This window comes from Phoxinus phoxinus, assembly GCF_949152265.1.
Source record: "Phoxinus phoxinus genome assembly, chromosome: 24".
NCBI lineage: Eukaryota > Metazoa > Chordata > Actinopteri > Cypriniformes > Leuciscidae > Phoxinus > Phoxinus phoxinus.
In genome coordinates this window covers 8,717,440-8,744,952 of record NC_136899.1, presented here as the reverse complement: position 1 = coordinate 8,744,952, position 27,513 = coordinate 8,717,440, and the positions used below count along the sequence as shown (strand labels likewise).

Below are 27,513 nucleotides of genomic sequence, written 5' to 3'. Positions count from 1 at the left end.
ATGACAAGATGGAACAAACCTTCAGCTGTCTCGTTCAACCAAGAGGATGAAATCTCTCCTCCACTGGGCTTTGTTATATCACAATGTGATAATAAGTTGGTGATCATGCTCTTTTGTGTTCTTGGTTCAATCTATGGGGCCTTTGAGCAAACCAGTGGAATTATTGTGGTAGAGAGAAGCAAACTGGCAATAAAAGCCACACAGACAGTCAGTTGTCCACTGGCTCCTCGCTGCCTGTTATGTAAGTTTCATCCACTAGTACAATGCTGATAAGACTTGAAAAGGCAGGCTAAAACCTTACATAAACACCCTCAGTGCTGAGACAGGGTACGGAAATATTTAGAATGAGTTTTAAGGGGTACATACATATTTTCAAATGTAAAAACCTGATAAAAAGAATGTGAATCTCCTTTAATTACCAGTACATGAAGTTATGGCTTTTTGAACAAGAAAGAAAATGTAGGGCGGGACTTGATTTTGTCCATCGGGAATTGATTGGATGGCTGTGATTTGCTGTTGTTGTGATGTCATGTGAGTGACAGGTTGTCCCACCGTCATCAAACACAGAGAAGAGATGTTGCTTCAAGAGGGTATTATGATTTCCTTTTTTTAGGTGCAGGGAAAAATCCTTTACAATAAATACTAAATTGTCCATTATGATTTCACTAAACAAATGTACAGTTATACATTGCTGAAGTTCTGCTCTATATCCTGCTTCAAACTTAGTCTTCAGTCTCTCGTTCATGATCTTAAAGCATGTCTATTGATTTATCTGCACAATCCGTATTCAACAGGAGATGATTCGAGATTGAGTGGGCTCCATCTTGTTTTCTGTAGAGCAGTTTTTATTATTGTTGTTCAGAGGCTTCAGAGAAAGTAGGGCAAGCTGTCTGTCTCTCATGCCACCTCTGCAGGCCCCAGGGATGTGATTGTTCTCGGTGCGTAAGGGAGATCCTTGTGGGTGACAGGACACGTCTGCCTTGTGTCTTTGCCATCCTTCTCTTTTTCTCTCTATATGTCTTTATAGTCTGAATGGCTTTGAAATAAAAATCTGATGACAATGTAAATAGTCTCATAACACGAAGCATGAGTTCTGGAGCACAGTTTAACAGCATGTCTTTCTTGCACATGACAAGCTTGCGTTGGTGTGAAAACTCATGCCTTATGACGTCTCTCATGCCTTAAAGGTATAGTTCACCCACAAATCAAAATTATGTCATTTACTCGCATTTTGTTCCAAACCCATACAAATGTATATTTTGTATATTCAATTTCAGTAAGACTGTTTACATTTACACAGAAATTTGTTCTGCTCATGTTTTAAGTGGTGTGTTTTTCATACATTTGTCCAGTGTTGTCTGTACGATTTTATGCGACAGCTGCCATGCTACTATATGAATGAGTGGGCAATTTTTAGCAACCTCCTATTTATTATCAACTATTTTAGATTAATCCAACCCTAAGAGTCACATACAAATAAAATATGAGTCAGATGTTTTTCTCTGTTCACCAGGATTTTGTCTGCAAATTGAACTATGCTTCATATTGAACTGTCGAGCTAAAAAAAGAAGAAAATGTTTTTGTATGGAAGCCCATTTTTACCACGAGAATTTTTTTGGGGGGTAAATCATAATTGTGACATAGAATGTTATAATTCTGATGACATAGTCATAATTATATAATATAAGAGTAATAACTGTGACATAAACAGTCATAATTATGACAAAAAATCATAATTATGACATAAATTGAAATTATGAGAAACATTTTTGTTTTTACTTTTTTGGATTTTGATGTTTGGTGTTTAACTTTTTTAACTTTTCATTATTTTGTAATGAATAATTATGACTTTTTATGTCATAATTACGATTTACCAATGCATTTTTTTATGGATTGGAAATGGGTATCCATAGTTTTGAGATGAAGACAATGACAGACATAATTCTTCAGTATTGCATGTGTGTTCACCCAGGACATTGTTGTTTGACAAACTATAAACGAGTTACATTTAGAAGAGTATTAATGTACGGTCGGTCATTTCTAAAAGAGTTTAAAAAAAAATTATATTCAACAATGACCTTGTTCCCTGTGTGTACATTAGCATTAGAGTCATCGCATAAATTTGGCTATGTGTCCCGCATTGTGTTTCTAAAATTCCCTCCCGTTGATAACACAAAAACAGCCCATAAAAGCAGATTACAGACTGTGTGTGTGTGTGTGTGTCCGTGTGAATGTGCGAAGCTCTCTCAGGAGGCCGGCTGCTTGCTGAAGGCTCACTTGCTCCAATCAATGTGGCAAGCCTGGGTTCTTAAGCCAGCTGGGAGATGTGCTTGCCTGGATCAATGAGCAAGAGCTGGCAGCCTGTTACTGACTTACTCTTATTAAAACAAAGCACAACTACAGAAACTGGGGAGAGAAGTTGAGACAAAGCAAGTTTGTTGGGGGGTTAATGCCAAAGAAAATGTAAAAATGTGTAAATGGTGATCCTGATAAGCCAACACCCATGTATTAGTCAATATATCAATGCAAATGCCTGACAAATGACCTCATTTAGTTAGTTGAAGAACTTGGATCAGCATTAAATGTCTGCTCAAGGGAAGCATTAACCTTCCTGTTTTTTCAGAGTGATCTGAAATCTGTCCTTTAGCTATTGGTGTGGGGCTGGATGTTGATTCGGCCCCAGATGTCATTGACGTGTGTTTTCAGCAGAGGGAAGACGGAGGACTTGTCCATGTCCTTACCAATTATGTCTATCTGAGCAGTCCTGCAGAAGAGAGAGAGTGAGGATAATCGCTACAGTAATAAATCAATGTGTCCTTCACTGGGACAACAAATATCTCCTGCCAATCAAACCACCTGATGAGGGACAGGAATAATCAATAATACTCTAGTGTTTCTGTGAGGTAATGAACCATGCAAATGTTTATTGTAAGTGACTATTACGTCAAATGTCATTTTGGGGACATGCTGACAAATATCCAAAATCTTTTGTCAGCAAAGGGATTTTCATGTTCATGGGGTTGGATTTCTTTTAACTTTTGCCTCAGAACCAGGCTTTCAATCTTAAGTTATTGAAAAGGAAGTTCTCTTCCCTATTGTGTGGAATATCCAAATGGAACCGCTTTTAGAACAAGAAAAAATGTCGGACGGGACTTGATTTTGTCCATCGAAAAATTGATTGGATCATTGGGGTTTGCTATTGCTGTGATCTCGTGTGAGTGACTGGTTTTCCCGCCCTTGTGCCAGTTAATATGTCAACAGAGAAGAGAAGAGGGAGGGCAAGTTATTTTGATTAAAGTATTTTGGGACACACAAAAAAAAGATGTGCACAGATAAGTCATTCATTCTAAACGCAATATTCCATTTAAAAAAAACAAGAATTGTCCATTTTGATTTTGTGGTGAGTGACTTTAAACTATAAAAATAATTTTCATCCAATAAATTATTATTAGTATTTATTCTTTTAAAAGGATTTATAAATATATTTTACCCAAATTACGACTCATTATTTCCGCAACAACCAGTTTTGCCCAATATTTTTCAAAAGTTAGTGAAAAGACAACAGTGTCCGGGAAGAGATGAAATGTGAAATATATGTGAAAAAAACAAGGATCAACAAATCAGGGTAAATATCACTTGTGAACAGAACATTTATTTTAATTCCTATTAAATTATGCAAAAAATATGAAAATATTTCATTTAGTTTATTTTGAAAAAAAAAAAATGATGAAACTATCCTTAAAGCACCCATTTTGTTTATAAATTATTTAAAATGTCATTTCCACCACAAAATGCTATTAAACACAATACATAGTTTGAAATGTTTTGGAAATATTTATGTCAAAAATGATAACTAATAAGTTAATAACATCCACAGGGACCCTGTACGTCCCACGAGAGCAGCCCTCTTCTTGTCGGATACATAGTAAAAGACTCTGAAGGACAACAGAAGTAGAACTTTCTAAGAAAGATCATTTGTTACATTTTCTTCCTTCATAACCTCAACTTCTCAGTGATCTCAGTCTCTCTCTCTTTTCCCCTCTGGAGAAGGTGCATGAAAGAAAGCACAGTCTAATTACCAAAGTTTCTGTCTGCTTACCCAACTTTTTCCCTGAGCAGAAGTTTTCACTGCATCAGACTGAAACCCAGTTTCCTTTTCAGTCAGATGCAATGAAACTCATAACATTTACTAAAATAAAATATGAGCTCAGTTGGAAACGCTACAACGTAAGTGCTAAAATTATTCCATTTTTTATTTTGCAAATGCTTTCCAGATTATGTGCAATATCTAACGAGACTGAGACCAGACCACCATTATTCTTTGTGAGATGGCAACAGTAAGCAACCAGAATACGTGAAGAGAAACTTGGTGGGGTGAGTCATCCTCATTAGCGTCGACAGTAACTTACCCCGCAGCGGTCCATAAGCTGAGGGTCAGAGATTGTCTTGGCACCTGCTGAAGTTCCTGTCTGTTTCTGTCATGCTCGTGTGGCCTACATTTACATTTGCCGTGAGGCTGGATTCCCCATCTTCAAGAGAAAGAAAGAAAGAAGAAGAGCCAGGTAGATTAGAGATGTGCTGCTAGGTTTACTTCACGATTTATCTAATATCTGCACATTATGCCTTGAGCAACAATTGTAAAGGGAAAAATGAAAACACAATATCAGTCGAGTAAGAGTAAGTTTTTACAGAGGAATGCAGCAGGGTTTTTAAACTCAAATTCAAGACTTTTCAAGATCTGCACAAATAAAATTATTACCGTAAGCCATACAGAACAAACCTATACAATCTCAAAATCTCAGATTTTTTTTACTTAATTAAAACAGACTGCAACACTCAATACTGGTTATCAGCAAAACAGTAACTGCAAGTTTAAAATACTCAAGACATGTTTTAGTCAATAATATATTTAAATTGGTTAGTGAAAACATTTGAATAAGAGGTTGATTGATATTGGATTTTGCTGATATGATAATGAGAAAACACTAAACACTAATAAAGAAAAGCAATAGCCATATTATTATTATTGTTCTTGTAAATCTATGTTGTTCTTAGTGTACGTTTACACAACAAAGATGTATTAAAACTGAAACTTTTTTGCAGTGTTTTTTGCGTATACGGAAGGCAAAGTCAGAACGACCCCCCTTCACAAGGATCCGCGAAAACGACTAAAAACACTGTATTTTGCTGCCAGGCCATATAGGCGATGTCACTTTGTAAAGATACATTAAACGGCTATTGACTGAACACGCAATACGCATGTTTGACGTCACAGTTTTCACAAGTATGCTTTTTTTGTATGGAGACGATGGATAACAGCATTATTTTCAAAAACGTGCACTTTGAACCCGGATTTCAAAAGCTTGTGTTTTATTGTGTACTCAGTAAACCCTATACGCTCAAAATATTTAATTGGTTTGAGTAGAGCCAACTCAAATTATACAAATTAGTTCCATCAAATTCACATTTATGAGTATTTAAAACTTTTTTCTTTTGAGTTCACAAAATGGACACATTTTAAGTAAGTTGAATTGTTTTGAGTTTTATGAACTTGTTTCATTTAATTTAGAAAAACATAAATGTAAGTTAAACTGGGCTGGGGTTTCTATTTACCAACATGTTTTGCCATGACAATCAAAAGGGAGAGTAAATGATAAAATTAAGTGTTATGTGATGTTTTTTGTGCCAGATTAATATTAAATGGGAGATTTAATTGGTTGAATTGGTTCACTACTAGTAGATTTAGTAGTGTTTAATGTTTTGTTATGCTTGTTTAGAAGAGTTACTGTTAGGTTTTTTGGGGAGTTACCATGGTGACGAGTGGAGCATGAGCTCGGTTTGAGAACAATGTATGTTCTGCTTACTTAACCGTTAAACTTCTTAACTTAGAAAATTACCTCAAATTATTTGAGTTTTGACAACTTATTCGGGTTTACAGTGCACCAAAACCAATAATAAGAAAATAACGAATAATACAGACCAAACGCTAAATCATTAATGTCACTTGTTTGCGAGAGCAGATCTGAGGAAGTTAAGTTTAAAAAAAAGTCTGTTTTTTATGTAGGCTATCAAAATCTATGTGCTGCAACATATTATATCAGCTTTTGCCAAATTAGTTAATAATGTTCAGAGTCTGTCAAGCATTAAAAACATTGACACCAAATTACCTCCTCTCCCAAACTAAACTTACTTAAATCTAAACAAAAGAATAAAATTAAGAGTACTGAGAATAAAATAAGCATTCCTTGGGTGAGATCAGGAGCACAAAGAGGTTTGGATGACTGACCCAATTAAAATTCACTGCTGTTGACAGCGGTGAAAGTCACTTATGCATGAGATAATCCCAGTGCTCATTAACAGTATTGTGTGCAAGTGTTTGTGTGTGTGTGTGTGTGTGTGTGTGTGTGTGTGTGTGTGTGTACAGTACAGTAGGTGTGTGTGTGTGTGTGTGCGCGCGCGTGTGAAACGGACAGCACGTGCGGTGGATTCACGTGGTGAGTCTGCACTCACTAACAGAGGATCCAGGCTCCACTGTTGCCTGGTTACCAGATTAAACCCAGAGCCTCCTAAACAGGATCTTTTCAAATTGTTTTGTTTCCTTTTTCATCCCTGCTGCAACAAGAACAAAATCCCACAAGTTAAAGAAACATGTAGTGTTTCCTTTTTCATCCCTGTAACAAGAATAAAGTACCACAAATTAAAGAAACACGCAGCGTTCCCGTTCATATAAAGCGCAGTAGGCCTATATGAAATGTAATTCAGAGTGGCAGGTAGTAGATATCTTTAGTTTGACCTAGAAATATGGAGAATTATCAGATAAAACTGGAGAGATCAGGATTAAGAGTACAGAGAGTGAAAATGGCTGGTAGCCTATTACATGGTTCAGTTATGAACAGAAGTGACATTTGCAATCATTGATGTCAGGTTACTGCTAGGTTAGAATATGTCAGTGTCATTGTTTTGTCTCTAGATGCAGACCAGTCATTTTTTTTGTTTTTTTTGTCTAAGGCAAGTTTATAAAGGCTACTGGCATGTCCTAATTGGGCCTGAGGAAAGTGTCATAGAAAGTGTTGACAGAAATTGCCTGGAAAAAACCCATATTGTCATAAAACTGAATTTACTTTCGTTAATGACTAAATTATTGAATATGATTATGTCATAGTTATTGAACATAGTTTCAACAAACATAATAAGCTGACGCTTAACGACAACTTTTTAAACATGTAAGTCCCCTCTAAATATTGTTAATATGTGAAATATATAAACTTTTATGTGAAGGTGAGTAGATAGAGTGAAAGGACCTGATCTACAGCATGAACTAACAATGCACAGATGTATTTTTGATCAACCAACGTGTAAAAATATTAATTTGTATGTGTATATTGTTTGTCTGTGTGTATTAATCGTGATTATTCGATTTGACAGCACAACTAAATATACAATTTGCAGGTAACAGACACAAAGCTATAAAAAATATTTTGGCAAATTAAGATAAATTCACTTGAAGCAAAATTGTGTAAGATATACATTTTTAAGGAACATAAATATTTAAGAACGAGAGCAAATATCCTAATATTTAGGAATTAAATTATATCTTAATTTATTTTAAGCATACACCATGCCAGAAGTTTTGAATGATATATATATTTACAAACGTTTATATTAGATGTGATTAATGGATTTGACAGCAATGATATTTAGCCATTTAAAATATAGGTAACACTTTAGTTTAGGGTCCAAATTTGCTTATTAGCAAGCATTTTACTAGGATGTTGACTGTTTATTAGTACTTATAAAGCACATATTAATGTCTTATTCTGGATGACTATATTCTACATCCCTTAATCCTACCCAATACCTAAATTTAACAACTTATAAACTATTAATAAGCAGTAATAAGGAGTTTATTGAGGCAAAGGTCTTAGTTAGTTAGTGTAGTGAGAATTTGACCCTAATCTAATGTGTGACCAAAATGTATATTACACAATACATTATATACAGTATAGTGTATATCACATGTGGCATGACATTAAAAAAAAGTTTATAGCACAAAAACATCCAAAGTTCTCAATAAACGATTTGATTAGTGTCTTTTACTTGATCTGAATATGTCTGAAATGTACAAGTCCAAAGCTGGCTGACACCGTTTGGCCTGAGCCAAAACACACATCTACCTCCTCTCCTGCCTCTTTTCTTCCCTTCCTCCCTCTCTCTGACCCTTCCACACCCACACACACATCCATCATGGGCTGTGAGTTACCCATGTGGAAAAAGGCTCTCAGCTCCAGAGATTAACCAAAAAAAAGAAAGAAAAGGAAACAAACAAAAAAAGCTGTTTTCCCAGCCATCAAGAGATTCTCTGCACCACAGAAGAAAGTGGCTGCCACTATCATTCCTGCCAATTACCTCCGGCCCCCTCAGGCATCTCCAGTTTCCACGGTAACTCATGGCACCCACTCTAGCTGGGATGCGCATCACCATGGCAACCTGAATCGAAGCCCGGTACCCCAGTGTCCGTTGCTTGTCTTCGCAGTGACAGTGCTGACTACTCTCATTACTGAAGGCTCATGCTGAGGCTATGAGAACCCTTTGATCACATGACCCAATTATGGCAAATATCCAGTATGTGTGACAACCCCAGAAAGGCTAGTTCTAGCTAGCTTATTCCTGCTGTGCACAGATCACTTTTAACACACAGAAGTGAGTTCTTTTACTGAACAAAGGTTTCAAACATGTCTTGTTGTTCAATCTATTCTATGATTTAGTCAAAGGATGTGTATGGAAGCTTGTTTCTGCCAAAAAAAATAAAAAAAAGGTATTGCGACGTCATATCTCGCAATTCTGAAATTTTCTAGAAATTTCAAGCAATCCCGAGTTTATACTTGACTGAGTGTGATAAAAAGTCACAATTACCCTTATTATTTGTTATTCTGGTGGAAACAAGCCTCCATATAGGTGTGAACTTCACAACTAACTATCTTTAAAAACTTGAATTTTGACTCAAAAGTTAGATGCGCAGCCTTTGTGACAACTGTCCTGAATGACAACTACCCCTAATCTCAGTAATTTGTGTCAAATATAAGTAAACAAATAAAGTCTAAACTTCTCCACAGCGTACAGTACACTTTTCCAGTACACTTTCAAAAATGTTGTACATTTAGGTGCATTTATCTTGCATCTTACACTAAAAAAAGACAAGAGTCAAGTATACAAGATAATATGCAAAATAAGGAGCTACAACCAGTTATTGATTGGCTTAGATTTGGTCCAGTTGTGGCTCATGTGTAGCTCTTGTCTTTAATCCAGATCTGGGCTGTCATTCTGTATGCGGGCCAAGGGAAAAGTGGCTGTGTGGACTGGAACTGGGCCAGAAAAAAATTGCTATGAGGGTATATGTGTAACTTAATGTCAGTTGTGTTAGGGATACGAAACACTGCGCTAAAACAAAGCTTCAGCATCAGTTCACTGGAAGGATACTATCAAACATCTACTGTACTAATAGAAACCTGCGGGGCTCTGCCTCAGGCTCCATGAACGGTCTCTCTCATCCAATAATAGTTTCTTGCAATAGTGCATATAATATCATTAAATGCAAGTGGATACTGAGGGCAGGGAGTCAGACCTTTCCTGAGAGATTGCATAACTCTCCCAAATCACAGGCAATCAGAAATCTGAGATAACAGATGTTGGTTTTTATTCCATGATACATCCACTCACAATGGCCTCTCAAGGTAAAAATATGATATTTTAAGAATGCTTTGTTCTTCACACACAGTTGTGGATCGATACTGAATTGTTAAAATAAAGAATAAGCCGTTACTTCAGTCAAGTGGATGTTGAGTCATGGGATCTGGCGCACAAACAATGTTGGGTTTTCATGTTTTAAGGGGACTTTAGACATAATGATTTTTTGACTGTTCAAGCTGTATATTATATCCCATAGCCCTCAGAAAACGTTCTGTCTTTTTAGATTTTCCACACACACACACACACACACACACACACACACACACACACACACACACACACACACACACACACACACACACACACACACACACACACACACACACACACACACACACACACACACACACACACACACACACACACACACCTAATAAAGACAGACTTTCTCTGTAGTTATAATCTAACCTGCATCCTAACAGGAAAAAAAAAAAACACACAAGCTGCCCTACAATATACAAAAAAAATATTTCTGTTTGCTTGATAAAAATGTAAAGGTGGGAGTTCACATGTAAACAACAGCCAAATTCATGTTTGAACACTGATGGCAGTTCCCTGCTGTATGAAGAACCACAGAGACAAGCGAAACGGTAGAGTGTATAGCTATTTTTGATCACATGATGAAATATTCACTGAGTTCCGCATGATGAAATAGCTTTCATATTTTCTCTCTTCTTCTCTCCCACACACTCCATCTCTCTGCAGCTTCTCTTTTGCCTTTGAAAAATTAGCTTCTGTCTCAAGGTTTCAATCTGTCACTCACGTCCCCCTGAAAACAACTTCATTACAAATGATTTGAGGCAAATGCCATTATTACCACACAGACAAACGTACACACACAAACACATACACACACTTTAAGAAACATCTGGTGGAAACCACTGTAAATTACTGTGATTGTGAGCAGATTGCTCTATTCTGTGTTTGCGTGACAGTTGATGCCTCGTGTGTGTTTGGAGGGTCAGCGCTGATCCGATTGGCCGCAAAGACAGAGCAATTCATCACTCGCTGACCTCTTCCGTCACACGGGGCAATATCATTTGCCATGTAAGTGGGCGGATGAAAGGGTCACTGTCCAGAGAACCTAACGGATGAATCATCTTCAAAAAATGTCCTATAGATTTCACAGGCACACTCCATGCACTACACACAATTCTGTTTGTACATAACAAGATACTAACAGTAACTTAAAGGGACTATTATTATTTTTTGTGCTGTCAACGCTAACTTGTTAACGCATGCGATAATTTTTTTTTAAGTTTAATGCGTTAAAAATATTTCTGTCAGGACCACTATCGTCAAATACGATTGACAATTAGCATACAGTTTGGATTGGCGGTATGGTTCTGTTTTGGGCAGCCCGGTCTCACCCCAAAACGTCATATACTGACGGGTCTTGACCATACGTCAACATACGACGAAAAGGGTACCCCTATAACGTCAATATGAGACGCAGACATAAGCGCACCAGCAGCGCCTCCTAGCGGTACCCTAACGCATACCTAAACCCAACCATACCCGAATCGTCACACATGGACGTTAAAGGGTACCCTTTTCGTCGTATGTTGCCGTATGGTCAAGACCCGTCAGTATGTGACGTTTTGGGGTGAGACTGTGTTATTTTGGGCAAGAACTCCCTGCGCATCCTTGCAGCCTAGCATGGATAAGAGCAGGGAGAGCAGCAATAACCCCCCTTAGGGTCAACAGAACAGAACCAACATCAATGTATTGCAGATATTATTAACTAATTTTAATGTACGACATAATTAGTGAATTTTAGTCTGATTCAGGGGAATCAGAAGGCCAAATCCTGACTGCACAAGAGGAGGAGCTGGGGATGGAGGAGGGTTGGCTCCTGAGAAACGCGATAGCTCCTGATAATATGAAGGAGCTTATATACAGTTATCAAGATGATAGAGCTTGACGTGACCTGCCAGAACTGACGTTATGCTTAATTTAACGCAATAACCGCAGCATCCCTTTTTTTCTGTCATCCTTTGGCTAGCGTTACAATATACGATCACGCTCTTATTCATGCAAATGCTTTTAAACCATTCAAGACAGAAGAATGTCTGTGAATGTCCTGTGTATGTGACACACACACACGACGCACAGAAAGACGCGCGCCAGAATCGAGTTCTCATTTACACTTGAACGATCAATAACATACAGATTAATGCCAAACTGCCCGTTTTGTTGAGTATCCTCATAAAAGCAGTCTTAAATTAGTTAAATAAAGTCTTAAATAAACGTGGAGTTGTGAGGAAATGGAACGTACGGTGTATGAGCGGCGTCAGATCTTAAAGGGATAGTTCACTTTAAAATTAAAATTCTGTCATCATTTACTCACCCTCAAGTTGTTTCAAACCTGTATTAATTTATTTCTTCTGCTGAACACAAAGAAAGATATTTTGAAGAATGTCAGTAACCAAACAGTAGTCTGTACCCATTGACTTCCATAGTAGGAAAAAAAAATACTATGGAAGTCAATGGGTACCAGACTACTGTTTGGTTACTGACATTCTTCAAAATATCTTTCTTTGTGTTCAGCAGAAGAAATAAATTAATACAGGTTTGAAACAACTTGAGGGTGAGTAAATGATGACAGAATTTTAATTTTAAAGTGAACTATCCCTTTAAAGTGACAGGCCAGCAGCCATCAATGCTGTCTGTCAAGTTAATCAAAGAACACTTTTTTTTTTTTAAACTTGCTCTCATGTCGTTCCAACCCCGTGTAAATGTCTGTCTAGTTTCTACCGTGGAACACACACTCACAAGTATCCACACACAGGTTAGCAGCTGTGCAGTGATGTTATGAGTTCATCAGACACGCCGCAGTTCAGTGCAGTCGGAGGCAGGTGTTCGTGAAGAGAAGAGAGCGGGAGGCTTTTGCGTCAAACTGAAGGATGAGGGGTGGAAGAGAACATACGGATGAATTGAGGTGAAGAGGAGGAGGAGGTGTGAAGATTTGGTGGGATGTTTATTGTTTCTGGGCGTTGTAGGCAGCGAAAAAAGACCCTGACTGTCGTTGTAAAAGCATGTGACGGCATGTATGTGGGTTCATTTGTGTTTGTGAGTGACAGCTGAGGGGTGGAAGAATCGCAGACTTACGTAACCTCGTTAGCGTGCAAATGACTTGGCAAATACGCCTCAGACAAAAATGTCATTTTAGGGATGAGAGATTTTATTCCAGGGAACCACCAGACTATTATCACTCATACAGCAGTCAAAATACTCAAGCAATCCAGAGGCGAACAGAGATGCCGTTACGTGATTCTCCCCAGCCATGTGTTCTTAGAAACAGCTTACCAGACTTAAAGTTCATCATGTTAGCCAAATTTGTTATGCCCAAGTCTTATGGCCTTAAGAAGATACACTGCAAAAAATCTGTTTTTTAATCATTTTTGTAGGCCTATTATTTTTCATTAAGCCTCCTTAAAACAAGAATAATTTACTTGAGAAGGAAAATGTATAAGATATTTTTTTTTTTTCAGAGAATATGTCTTTCATTGCATTTATATTTATTAGCCATTGACAATATAGGCTTTTCTGGGTGTAAGCCTAAATATAATACAATGGAGTGTGAGGTTTAAGTCTTATTATATTAGACAGTTTTTATTTCCAAATAAATGTATAGTGACACATTTACTGAAAAATATTTTAATCTTATATAAAAAAATACAGCATTTTTTTCTCTTATTTCCCACAAAACAAGAAGACAAATTTAATGCATCATCCTCTTCTACTGAGATGCATGTTTTTCTGGCCTACAGTGTGTTCTGGGAAATTTAGGCCAGTATTTCTGTTAAAGATCGTGTATATGACGGAATTATTTTTATGATGTCATCCAGTGCTGATAAAATGCCCTGTTGTTTTGGTATAAACATCATTGTAAATCTTGCATGCACATCTGTCTCTGTCTCATTCACACACACACACACACACACACACACACACACACACACACACACACACACACACACACACACACACACACACACACACACACACACACACACTCATCTGCTATCAAAGTTTGGAGAGGGTGAGCCTCACGAAATGGTTTCCATAGCAACAGTCTCTCCGTGCAACTCTCTTTGAATGCAGTATTTTAGATTTGCAAATGTATACCTAATGATACAAATTACTGGCACAGCCATCCTTCTTTCCTGACTGGTAAAAGATAGAGGGAAGAGATAAAGGATGCACTATTGGAGAGATTTCATTCTTTAAAGCTTGATATCTCATCATTTGGGAAGTACTTTACTGGAAACACACACAGACAGAGGCTGTGTTTGAAACTGTGATGCAGAGAGCAGCCTAACAGACACCAATTACATTCTCCCTGAGGGGCTCAACTAATTAGTGATGATGAGGCTTCCAAATTGATCTGTCACAAGCAAATGCATCCATTATTTAAGGATGGCAGCACTCACTTAACACACATGGGCAAAGTTTAATTGAGTGAGTGTGTTTGGGTGTATGTGGGGCTGGTGTGAGACTGCGTGTGCACTGCATGCTATGTGTGTTTAGGTACAGTAGACTGCATGTTGTCACGCTTAATCTAAGAGAAGACGGATGTAATTCCAATATAGACATATAAGAGCTCAAACACGAACGAAACAGCGTGCATAGGACAAAGAATACCGGTCAAAGAAGTAACCAAACTGAGGAATTGAGGATAATAAAGAAGGAATACAAACACGTGTGATTGTTAATGAATGTCCATGGTAACAGATTAGGTAAACTAGAACAAAAGGAAACATATAAACAGGTTACTGACGAATACAAACTAAAAGTCCATGAAAACTAAACTAAACACACAGATCGTGACACATGTACTGTGTGTGTATGTTATATCCAGTCCTGCATGCACTCCTTTTAATCATATTTGTGATATCGAGCACTTCTAAACTTCTTAAAACGAGAGAAACTCTCTGCTTTATCACATCCCTTTGATTTAAGATATCAAAATATTTGGCAAGAGACATATTTAATGTTTACATCCCATTTGCTTAATTCATAGGCCAAATATCAGTTTCTGCATACATTATAATGTATAATACAATGATAGAAAGAGACAGAGATTGCATAATTTTCTATGGCATATTGTTTTACAAGAAAAAAAGATGGACTTTGGTCTTGCGCTTAAAAAAAAGCAAAATTGTATATTACAACTTGATATTTATTTTTATTATTAAAAAAATTTGGTCTCGTTTTAAATATGAACCTCACTAATTCTGTTGCTCTTATGCTTAAAAAAAGGCACACAAAAACCAACACACACACACAAAAAATACACCTGTAATTTCTTATAAAAGCCTATATTTTCAGATTTACATTTTTTATTTTTATTGTATTATTCTACATCTTAATACATGTGTATATCTGTGTGTATGTTTTTGTCTGTGTATGTACAGTATGTGCTTGTGGGTGCGTCCATTCATTGAGATTTCAGTAAAAGAAAATGAGATTAAAGGGTTTACTGAGAACAGTCTGTCTCTTCCTGACCAATCATTTCCATAGAGGGATTCTCAGGGTCCTTATACCAACACTCATACAGATAGGTCTGTATTTACAAAAAGAGCACCGCTGCACACATACTGTATACTGTCCTCCTCTACAGGACCTCAGTAGTGTATCTGACCCCAGCATGCCACCAGTATGTTATTTCGAATAAGTTTAAATACCTCTCAAACTCCTCAGAGGACACAGTAAAGCAGAACTCCTTGTTCTAGCCTGCAGTGATGCCAACAGTACAAATCTGTCCCTCGTATAGATGATCCCCTCGGTCTGGCCTGTCCAGAAAGACAGCATTACAGGGCAGATTAAGACCTTCAATTTTCGGAGGAATGCTTTTGGGAACAGAAGCCAGAGGTCTATTACAGTAAGAGGAGGAAAGAGTCCAGCCTGTGGCGTTACATCACCGATCCTTGGGGATATTTTAATCAGCGTGGACATGAGGCGGACCGGGCACTGGTTTCAGACCCACCGCCTGTCATTCGGTCTGCCCGACGCCCCGCAGTCCTGGGGAAGTGCAGCAGATTATAGTCAAGGTCGGGATGTACCAAACATATGTCCAGAGTAACACACGAGAGGGAAAGGAGGTCAGAGAAATGATTGCATGCTGACATTTTGTCTTTCAGACTGTATGTGTGCGTGTGCGATCACCTTTGCTTGCTCAGATTTGGTTCAATGCAAGTCGCATTGAACGTCTTAGGTCAACAGCAAACCTGGTGCATTATAATTAATATTACTATAAAGGCCTGCCAAAATAGAAATTAGACAACTACTGACCTCTATCTGATTTACAGTATATGCACTATATTCTAATGTTATCCCACAAAATTATAATATTAATAATTTCTTTCCATAGGGTGCAGAATGTGTAAAGGCTTTAACTAAAATGAACTGCTATTTTAATAATATTATTTTGGTTGATTATATAAATAATATCATATAATAAAAATATTAACAAATATAATATTCGTTTTTTTTATAATCTCTGTTTTTTATATGTTTTCAGCATTGATAATACAAAGACATGTTTTATTAGCACCAAATCAGCATATTAGAATGATTTCTGGCGAAGGATCATGTGACTGAAGACTGGAGTAATGATGCTGAGAAATCAGCTTTGACATCACATAAATAAATTAGGTAAATGTATTTAAAAATAGAACATATTAAAATAGAAAATATATTTTTAGCTGTATTAATATTTCACAATAGTTTTGTAATTTGGATCAAATAAATGCAGCCTTGGGTCAGGAATATATATTGTTTGTATGTACATATGGCCATACAGTAGAGCACTCCAGGAGTGCAATCCAGGATAAAAATTCTGTAGTCATGCAACATTTACTGAACCCAAGGTTTCGTGTGTGTGTGTGTGTGTGTGTGTGTGTGTACCCTGATTGGGTTTTAAAGGCTTTTATACTCTTGTCTGTTGCTAGCAGATTTTAATCACAGACTGAAGAGGAGAGAAAACGCGAGAAACGGCGAGGGAGGGAATAACCAGGAGTGCCGCAACATCAGATAATCTCCTGCTCTCACACAACCTGACGGACCATAACCTCTTCTCAACCTAGATCATACACCGTGGTCTCATCTGCACTTAGTGTCCGTGATCGCTGAATCTTAACGTATTACAGAGGAAGTTACTTCTAACCTTTTTATAATCCCAGAAACAGCCATATGTACCAGCTGAGCACACAACAATCAATATTAACAGGATTGTGAGATAGATAATACGTGTTAAGCTGCATATTTTCTAAGAAGTCATTAATTAAATTGTTATTTCAAGGTGACCTTGGTGATTTGGCAGTCAACTGGCTGGTGAGATTTCTGCCCAGGTTAACCATCAGTTTAGGTGACCTTGTGTACAGCATGGGACATCAGGTGATTCAATCAATTTGCAGTAATTATACCGTCTAAATTCTGATTGGCTTGTTAATCTTTAAAAAAAATGTCAGTCTATATCATCTGACTTTATTCCGATAAGGTCCACAAGCATTCTAGTGAATTCTGAAATGTGTCTGGGAGGGAGAACTGGTTGGTGAGCTGGGCTTTCAATAGTGAAACGGCATAGATGTTTGCCATTCTGCCTTGAGAGCTTATTAGGGGTTTTTACTCCTGAAAAGATTATATTTACTGCACCGTAAGAGGGGTTGTACAGACTGTACAAACAAGATGCAAAAAAAAAAAAAAAAAAAAAGAATGCGCAGATGTGCTCTCTGCTGCAATCCAGCAGATGCAAATCCATTGTATTGTGTGTGTGTGTGTGTGTGTGTGTGTGTGTGTGTGTGTGTGTGTGTGAGAGAGAGAGAGAGAGAGAGAGAGAGAGAGAGAGAGAGAGAGAGAGAGAGAGAGAGAGAGAGAGAGAGAGAGAGAGAGAGAGAGAGAGAGAGAGAGAGAGAGAGAGAGAGATTTTGAAGGTGTGTGCATATTGGGTTGGCTTTTCTGTTTTTAATTTTGTAGTTCGTTGATTTTGATGTATAGAAGTAACACCTCCAGATTAACAGATAAATAGATTATAGAATGCAACAGAAAATTATATAAAGCTTATAATCCAATCTATACTAAATTTTTAAAAAAAATCTACCCATCCATCCATCTATCCATCCAATGAAAGTTCAGAACACAGTCAACAGACAGACTGATAATTTATTTTGGATCTAAGAATACGCTCATGCATGCCTCGATGACATCATCATGTCTTCTCAGTTCCACAAACCTCTGTCCCACTGACCTGTGCTTCTCAGTTGACAGTGACAGGACAGCATAAAGGCCTTCAGGGGCATTCTTTCACATGAGATCTAACCGTCCTATCAGAGCGTCTCCAAAGCCACTCCTCCTTCAAAACACATGATGGCACACAGCAGAGTTTGCAAAGCGTCACAAGACGATAGACGGCGTTAAACTACCTCATTTCTCAAAGCACATAACATTACAATAATAATGAACATGAACAACTTAAAGAGCACTGACATGTACCACCTGACTGCTGCAGATTCATTTCAGCGTTGATAGTGTTGCCATTGAAATATATAAATTCGAGTCATGATCTGCTCAGAGTAAAACGTCATAGTTTTGCATCTCTTCTAAATTACAGTAGTTTTGGCGTGAGCGCAGCATCATGTTTTGGTTCAGGAGGAACTGTAAAAGGTGCATGGCTGCTGTTTTGGTTGCGGTGCTCGGTGACAGACGTCTGTCTAACTCTGCATAGCATTAAACACGCTGATGACCTGTATGAATACACAACCCGATCTCATGGCAATTCGTACAAATTTTACGAGGTGGCTAATTCGTACGACCTCATTCGTACGATTTTTGCTAAATCGTACATATTTTACGAGTTGCCAAATTCGTATGGATTCGTACAAATGACCTATCCCTGACCCCGCCCCTAAACCTACCCATCACGTGGGTTTAGACAGATCGTACGAATTAGCCACCTTTTAATCACTCGTACAAATTAGTATGAATTGGTCGTGGGGAGCGTTGGAATATACGTTGACAGGCAGCTAGGACATCGTACCATTGCAATCGGACCAATTTATGGTCCTACGACTTCCACAGACTGTAAATGCATTTAAATATTAGACCACTTAACTTAGAAATTGCTATCAGGATGTTAATAAAGAGACTTTCAACTAGCATAGCAAAAACAATTGTGGAACGAATCGCCTACCCTGCTTTAAGAGATAAATGTTAACATGCTATTGACACTTCTCACTTTCTCTCAGCACAACCCTCACCTGGGCTTTGCTGCCCAGGAATCAAGGAATTTAGATGCATCTCACGAACTCACTGCATCCTCCCTGCAGACAGAAGCCTCCCATTGTCTGTGCTGCCCGTGCGCATACAAGCTGAGGCTTCCTTCTCTTTCTTGAGTCGTCTGTGATCTGAATGCAATTGGATTCTTTAGGGGGAGACAGTGGAGCCCCTTTGCCTTCCATTCAACTCTGAATCTCATTCATAAGAAGCAACACCACTGACAGAAGCAGAACTACACAGGGGAGGGAGGAATCACCCCAGCTCTCTGCTGCAAAACACCACCAAAACATCAATGAGAGCACAGAGAGCATAACAAACCCAAGCGTGCACCTGCATACTAAGTAGGGGATGAAAGCGAAAGCACATAATGTAGTCTCTCTCATCATACAGATAAGTGAGGAAGCATTTGGGTGATATTTTGAGCATATTGAGGGGTGCTCAACACACTGACACACACACAAGAGAGTGCAGTGAATAACAGCTCTTGAGTGTAATTCATGCTTTCGCATGCTCATGGATATTTCAGCAGGGTGAAGCTTCTCCGGTTTCTTTCTCACTCCCAGCTGCAGGAAGTATATGAATGTGGGAAGTCTTGCTGGACACAAGCTAAAGAGGTCTGGCTTGCTGTGATACATAACATTGCAGCTGGGAATGATTGACAGCACTTTTCCTGGCAGGTACAATCAACGAATCACCCCAAAACATGGATATATCACAATTGTTACACCATGCTCTGATAGGCGCTCTGTCTCACCAAAAGAAATGTGAAGATATGGAGCTAAACGAGTCTCAATAAAGATAAATGCACACACTACATCCACATATGCACACACAGGATTCATACATGCACACACATGATTCATAAATACACACACAGGATACACAAATGCGCACAAAATTCACAAATGCACACACAAAATTTAAAAAGCACAGAAGATTCACATATGCATACAAAATTCACAAATTCACACAAAATTCATAAATACACACACAATTCAGAAATGCAAACAAAATTTACAAATGCACTCAAGATTCAGAAATGCACAGGGCAAGATTCAGACGTGTATTTCTGATGCACACACAAATATATATTGATTTACAAACTGCTTGCGGTCTGTGAACTTCACTGCATTTGTGTGTGAATTTTGAGACTCCCTTGACTTGGCTCGACACACAAATGCCTTTTTTTAAACAGGGAATGATCAGCAACCAATCAGATATCTCCCTTGGTTTAGCCAATCACAAGAACGCACCCCGCGTGGGGGATTGTTTACTCATAAGCCAATCACATGAATGCGTTCACACAGCGCGATATGCATGTGGCGCGGGCGCGGTGGAGTTCTGTCTGTCAGTTGGTTGAGACATAGACATCATATAGATAGACGCCCTATCGACCGCTACTGTATGGGAAGCCAAACAAACCAAAAGTGGGACGAGACAGCGGGGGTTTACAGAGCTCGCGCCGCGCTGACATGTCATCTGCGCGGTTCAATGGTCCGAGCCGCGCGGCCGACTCGTCAGCGCAGCGCGGACGTGTTTCCTAGCGACTATGGCGTTCCGATCGGTTCTTTAATATGACTTTGCAGCACGCACTCGTCTCAATGAACGTCTCACTCAACGTCTTAATTTTTTTTTTATTCTGCTATTTATTCCATTCATTTTAAGACGCAGACGTGACGCAGACGTCACGCAGACGTCACGCTGACGTCACGTAAATCACGCGTAGCAGTGAAGTGTCAAGTCAGACGTTACACGTCATTCACGTGTGGCAGTGAAGTCATTTATTATAATTTTCTCTAACACGCACTGCACACGCTACTCAGCACTGCTCAGTGCAGTGCGCCAGCGATTGCGATCGGTTCTCTAATATGACTTTGCAACATGCACTCGTCTCACTTGCGTCTGCCTTATAACGTGACGTCTGCGTCTGTGATTTATAGGATTTATATATAGGATATTGTGTGTGCGTGTGTGTGTGTGTGTGTGTGTGTGTGTGTGTGTGTGTGTGTGTGTGTGTGTGTGTGTGTGTGTGTGTGTGTGTGTGTGTGTGTGTGTGTGTGTTCTTGTTTAACCCACATTTTGAGGGCGAAATGCCCCCACAAAGATAGAAATATGAAGAAACAAAATTGATATAGGCTATTTCATTTTTATAGCTTATTGTTGGGGTTGTTATTGTGTTTTTTATTTTTTATAGTTTTAAAAGGCCTATAGGCTACAGCACTAAACTAGAAAACAGACAACTCGATCGCACAACCACTGTTTCTGTAGATCATTTAAATAGAAGAATAGAATTGAAAAATACTATTTTTATTTTTTATACAATCCGTTTATAAACCGTTCTTACGAATTCTCAAACTGTTCCCTCGGTTTAACAAATCTTGCCCACGGATTAATAACCCGTATTAAACATTTAAAATATTCACAAATTAATATGGATATTTATTTTTTTTATTTTATTTTTTTTTTACTGGTTTTCTAATGCAAAATGTATTTTCCCCGCAGTGCTGAATGAGAATAGCCATCTCTGGAACCATACAGAGAGGTGATTTATAGGTGGTTTATAGGCAAATGATAGTGAATGTGTCTGAAAAAATAACGAGGCATTTGAATTGTTTTTATTAATAAACTATTAATAAAAATAGCTGCAAACATATCTCCATCTCCGCTGTAAAGCAGATGCGGCTCTAGATAAAAATTCACACGGATTACATAATCAGACAGTATCTGCTTTCGATTCGAATTTGTTCGTTTAAAAGTGGACATTTCAAGCTTTATTTTGTTTCAGTTCATTTTTTAGACTCACTCCAGTTCAGGGAGATCATGAAAGCGCGCCTGATTGTTTTATTTTACGAAATCAAAACGTTTTCTTGTTATTGTGAGTTTACAAAAAAAAAAAGTAGTTGCGAATGGTGTATTATTATTTTCTGTATGACCATAAATTATGAGTATTTTAAGTTGTTTCCTGTTGATAGGAAAATACAAGTGTTCGCGCCCGCGCCTCCGTGCGCGCGCTCCACTCCGCAGAAACCATTGGATATATGCGTCAAAATCTTGTTTATTTGTGATAAATAATCAAATAAAACCCTGTATTATTATTGTTTGTTCTTTATTTATTTATTTTTTGTCATTGTTATAAATAACAACGAAATAACATCAGAGAATCCTACAATATGTGCAATAAAAAGTCGATAAAGTGCAATCCGTTGTATCATAGTCCACTGGGACATAATTATTGTCCGTATAAACAATAATAGACAGTAATATGTTTATCATAAAATAAGTTATGAATGTTTTATTTTTATACCTATGAACTTTTACAGTTTTGGAAATGTTTGTTATTTTTATGGGGGTTTTTTTCGGATTTGTGGCCCGTCCTCTCTTTAGAAGAACAACAAGCGGTTGTTAATTATTGTATATTGTTTTATTGTGTATTAAGTGGAATAGGCCTACTTCAAATTGTCATGCTTAAAGTGATTCTCAATTGTAGCGGGTATGAGGTGAGGCGGCCCTTCAAATAAATTAATATTTACTATTTGGAATAAAAAGCTATACATAAGCAAGGTAAAATCACTTAATTGCTAATAAAATACAATTGAAGATCAGTGGGGAAAAATAATAAAGAACGAATAAGTGTGTGGAATGTGCTGGAAACCACCTTGCCGCAGACGCAGACGAGACGTTCGGCAGACGCAGACGTCACGTTCTGCACACGAACGAGTGATGTGGCAGACGCAGACGAGACGTTCTGCAGACGCAGACGAGACGTTCGGCAGACGCAGACGTCACGTTCATTGAGACGAGTGCGTGCTGCAAAGTCATATTAAAGAACCGATCGGAACGCCATAAGCGACAACCAATGGGCAGCGCGGCGCGAACACTCCTCACCAGCGCTGCACTGATCAAACAGCGCAGCGCAAACCATACATGCAAATACATGTACAATAAAGAAACCCCAGCTTCCTTACAAAACATTGGTTCTCTGCTGAAGTTTAGGAGTTTTTCCCTACAGAAGACAAACAAGAAGAAAGACAAGATGAAATGCATACATTTCTTATGTTTATTATAGCTATTTAATACTGTTAGTAAAGAGTAGTGTTGTGCGTCGATACTTTGAAGAACTGCACATATATAGAGGCTACGGAAAGAGCTGTACAAAGCAGAAACTTCAATGACTTTCAATTTCGTAGTCGTCTTGAGGAGCACGCCAACCTTCTGGAAATTATATCGGACAGTTTACATGTTCAGGTAATGTATGTTAGTAAGTTTTGCATTCGGCCATCATTTGTAGACTTTAAGCTTTTTATGTCTGAATTCCATAATCATTTGTTAATTTTGAATAAAATGTTAAAACTAAAGATCAATTTTATGTTATTGATATTTTGTGATATTGATTTATAGGGTGAATTCAGTGTGATTTGGACACTTTTTGCTATTGAGATTAATTGGAAAAAGTGTCCCTCCCAATCAACCTGGTCGCCTATATATAGCCTAGTCTAAAACTGTATAATGTTTTAGAATGACCTTGACCTCATCACCACTATGATGTGGAAGTTAGAATTAAAATGTTATGGTTTCACTATTCTTAAGACAATAACAAATTTGTTTTGCCTTTATAGTTCACCCAAAAAAATGAAAATTGTGTCATCATTTACTCACCCTTAATATAAGTTGTTCCAACCCTGTATGATTTTTTCTGCTGAACAGTGAACCCAGAAGATATTTCAAAGAAGAATGTCAGTTACTAAAAAATATATGGATCCCACTGACTTCCATAGCATAAAAAAACTAGATTTTGTCAGAAAATCAGATTTTGATTTACATGAACCTAAAGAAAAAGCCTTGAAAAATGAATAATTGCAAAACTGCTGTGTCAAACTTAAAATAAACATTACCTTGGCCGTCCCCTGGTATGTAAAATTGGTAGTGAAAATGGGGCGTTCACAGGAGGGTTGAAAATGGTCCACCAGAAGACATAAGTCTTGTATAGCCTCTTGAAGTTCATAGATTGTGGTGATGAGGTCAAGGTCATTCTAAAACATTATACAGTTTTAGACTAGGCTATATATAGGCGACCAGGTTGATTGGGAGGGACACTTTTTCCAATTAATCTCAATAGCAAAAAGTGTCCAAATCACACTGAATTCACCCTATAAATCAATATCACAAAATATCAATAACATAAAATTGATCTTTAGTTTTAACATTTTAATCAAAATTAACAAATGATTATGGAATTCAGACATAAAAAGCTTAAAGTCTACAAATGATGGCTGAATGCAAAACTTACTAACATACATTACCTGAACATGTAAACTGTCCGATATAATTTCCAGAAGGTTGGCGTGCTCCTCAAGACGACTACGAAATTGAAAGTCATTGAAGTTTCTGCTTTGTACAGCTCTTTCCGTAGCCTCTATATATGTGCAGTTCTTCAAAGTATCGACGCACAACACTACTCTTTACTAACAGTATTAAATAGCTATAATAAACATAAGAAATGTATGCATTTCATCTTGTCTTTCTTCTTGTTTGTCTTCTGTAGGGAAAAACTCCTAAACTTCAGCAGAGAACCAATGTTTTGTAAGGAAGCTGGGGTTTCTTTATTGTACATGTATTTGCATGTATGGTTTGCGCTGCGCTGTTTGATCAGTGCAGCGCTGGTGAGGAGTGTTCGCGCCGCGCTGCCCATTGGTTGTCGCTAGGAAACACGTCCGCGCTGCGCTGACGAGTCGGCCGCGCGGCTCGGACCATTGAACCGCGCAGATGACATGTCAGCGCGGCGCGAGCTCTGTAAACCCCCGCTGTCTCGTCCCACTTTTGGTTTGTTTGGCTTCCCATACAGTAGCGGTCGATAGGGCGTCTATCTATATGATGTCTATGTCTCAACCAACTGACAGACAGAAGTCCACCGCGCCCGCGCCACATGCATATCGCGCTGTGTGAACGCATTCATGTGATTGGCTTATGAGTAAACAATCCCCCACGCGGGGTGCGTTCTTGTGATTGGCTAAACCAAGGGAGATATCTGATTGGTTGCTGATCATTCCCTGTTTAAAAAAAGGCATTTGTGTGTCGAGCCAAGTCAAGGGAGTCTCAAAATTCACACACAAATGCAGTGAAGTTCACAGACCGCAAGCAGTTTGTAAATCAATATATATTTGTGTGTGCATCAGAAATACACGTCTGAATCTTGCCCTGTGCATTTCTGAATCTTGAGTGCATTTGTAAATTTTGTTTGCATTTCTGAATTGTGTGTGTATTTATGAATTTTGTGTGAATTTGTGAATTTTGTATGCATTTGTGAATCTTCTGTGCTTTTTAAATTTTGTGTGTGCATTTGTGAATTTTGTGCGCATTTGTGTATCCTGTGTGTGTATTTATGAATCATGTGTGTGCATGTATGAATCCTGTGTGTGCATATGTGAATGTAGTGTGTGCATTTATCTTTATTGAGACTCATTTAGCTCCATAGAAGATGTTCATAAAGAAAATCTTAATGTGATGTATATTTGTCAGTCATACATATGAAACATGTAATATATCTGCTTTCAAAAAAAATTGTATAGCTTATTAACTATTTGCATCTATTTGATTTTATTTATGTTCAAAAAGCATTTGTTTAATTAGTTTGAATCAGCATAAATCTAGCTTACTCATTGAAAATTAAATTTATTTAATTAAAAAGTTTGATCATGGAGTCCATGCTACAGCCGTGATTGGCGGAAATAATACCATGGTAAATCATAATATGCATCAGGGATTTGTTTTAGCGGTAATCATGTGGTAGACAAGCATACAAATCAAGTAGCAAAAATATTTATGTATTTATGAGTCCATATAATGTGGGTAAATGTTAAATGTGCGCGAGCCTGTGTAGGCTATGTAGGGCAAAACACATTAAACACGCATGTGTGGAGAAATATAAAGACACGTGTTTCTATGATGAGCGCATGTATATCCACCTCCTCTCCCACCCTCCATCTTCTTCATGGGCTTCAGACCACATTACATGCATGTCAGTGCAGATTGAAGGGTGAAAATGGCAAAGCTTTGAGGGTGGCTGGCCTGGGCTGCCAAACTAAACACGCATAGGACAGAAACTCTATTCAATTAATAGAGAGGAGAGGAGGTTGCAGTGACTGTCAGTGATTCTGCTGCGGTGCCGGTCCATTAAAGCGGAGAGAGTTCCTGTCATTCCCTAACACAGATTTTCAAGCCCCACAGGTGATGCTGTACATACATAAACTACTGCGCAGTTCATCTGCGTGCTGCAGCTCAACACTGGCCTCTATGGGCGGATGGGGATATAGCAACATAATTTCCTTCAAGTTTATTGATTAACATGTACTCATGTAATATATTGTCTTTTTTGTTGTTTATAGAGCTGATAGCTGTCAAAGAGAATATGTCTTTGGTTCACTGCAGTGTTAAGGATAAAATACTCAGCATGGTGTTGAATGCATTAGTAGGCTACATGGTTTGTCTTAAAGCACATTAAAAAAAACTTATAGACATATATAAATAAAATTAAACGCTTGATTTTCAGCACAGGGGGACTTTAACATAATCGTTTAATGCGGCTTTATTAGGGCTGCTCATAGTAAAACAAGATTTCCTGTCTTATGCTGACATCTTATGGTTATATATTTGAAATGCATGACCATGATTCTGTGTGTCCAGTGTCTCTAACAACATAGCATATCTCTAGATTCTGAGAATTCAAATATAGTTTCTTATTTTAAATACACTGTGTTAACGTCTTACTTGTAAGCAGTAGTGATTTCTTAAAGAAATCAAACTATTTTACCATGTGAATGGCAGGCATGTCTCTATTAAAATATAGACATGAACCTGATATTTTGATGCTTTTCTGAAGGTTTTTGGAAATATCAGAAAGCAGGTAAAAGGTCAACCTGGAACAAAGAAGACGATTTTCCTTAGAAGGATTCTGCAGGTCTGAACAAAACACCACTTCCTTGTTGACTATTCCAGATAATGCACGTGACTCGGAAGAACCATAAGAGGGAAGAACGAGGAAACCATATTCACCTTAGGCTTAGGGGAAATGCACACTCAGCTGTTTTTTGTTTTGCCATAGTGCCTTCACTCAATGTGCGTGTTATTCCAAGTCATCTGTGCTCGTACATATGACCTAATGTCTGTTAAAAAAACAAAAATATATTCCAACCACACACACGCACTTATAGTTAAACACAATTTCAGTGAACAAAGAACTCATTAAAAGCTCATTCAAATATACATTTCAATTGGTGTATTTATGTGTGGAGTGTTCCAAGTTTAAACAGGTGCATAGATACGCACATAAATCTGTTCTAATTTTCATGAAAAGTGCCAGGAGGTAGTGATTTGCATAAACACGCCCACGCCCCTCTTTTTCATGTTCGCTCCCACGAAGTCTCACCAGAGCGCGTGCGCAGCAAGATATTAAAGCAAGATATTCAACCATTCTAAAAACCAGTTAAAACT

The 27,513-nt window shown here is 38.0% G+C and overlaps 1 long non-coding RNA gene across 1 annotated transcript; it reads right to left on the bottom strand.

The window, feature by feature from the left end:
• Nucleotides 1-10: 10 nt before the first annotated feature.
• On the bottom strand, nucleotides 11-26,991 carry LOC306992887. Its single transcript, XR_013796356.1, has 3 exons — nucleotides 26,878-26,991; nucleotides 4,410-4,529; nucleotides 11-2,764 (listed from the first exon to the last, which is right to left on the bottom strand). It is a non-coding gene; the product is annotated as an uncharacterized lncRNA (long non-coding RNA).
• Between the last annotated feature and the right edge of the window lie 522 nt (nucleotides 26,992-27,513).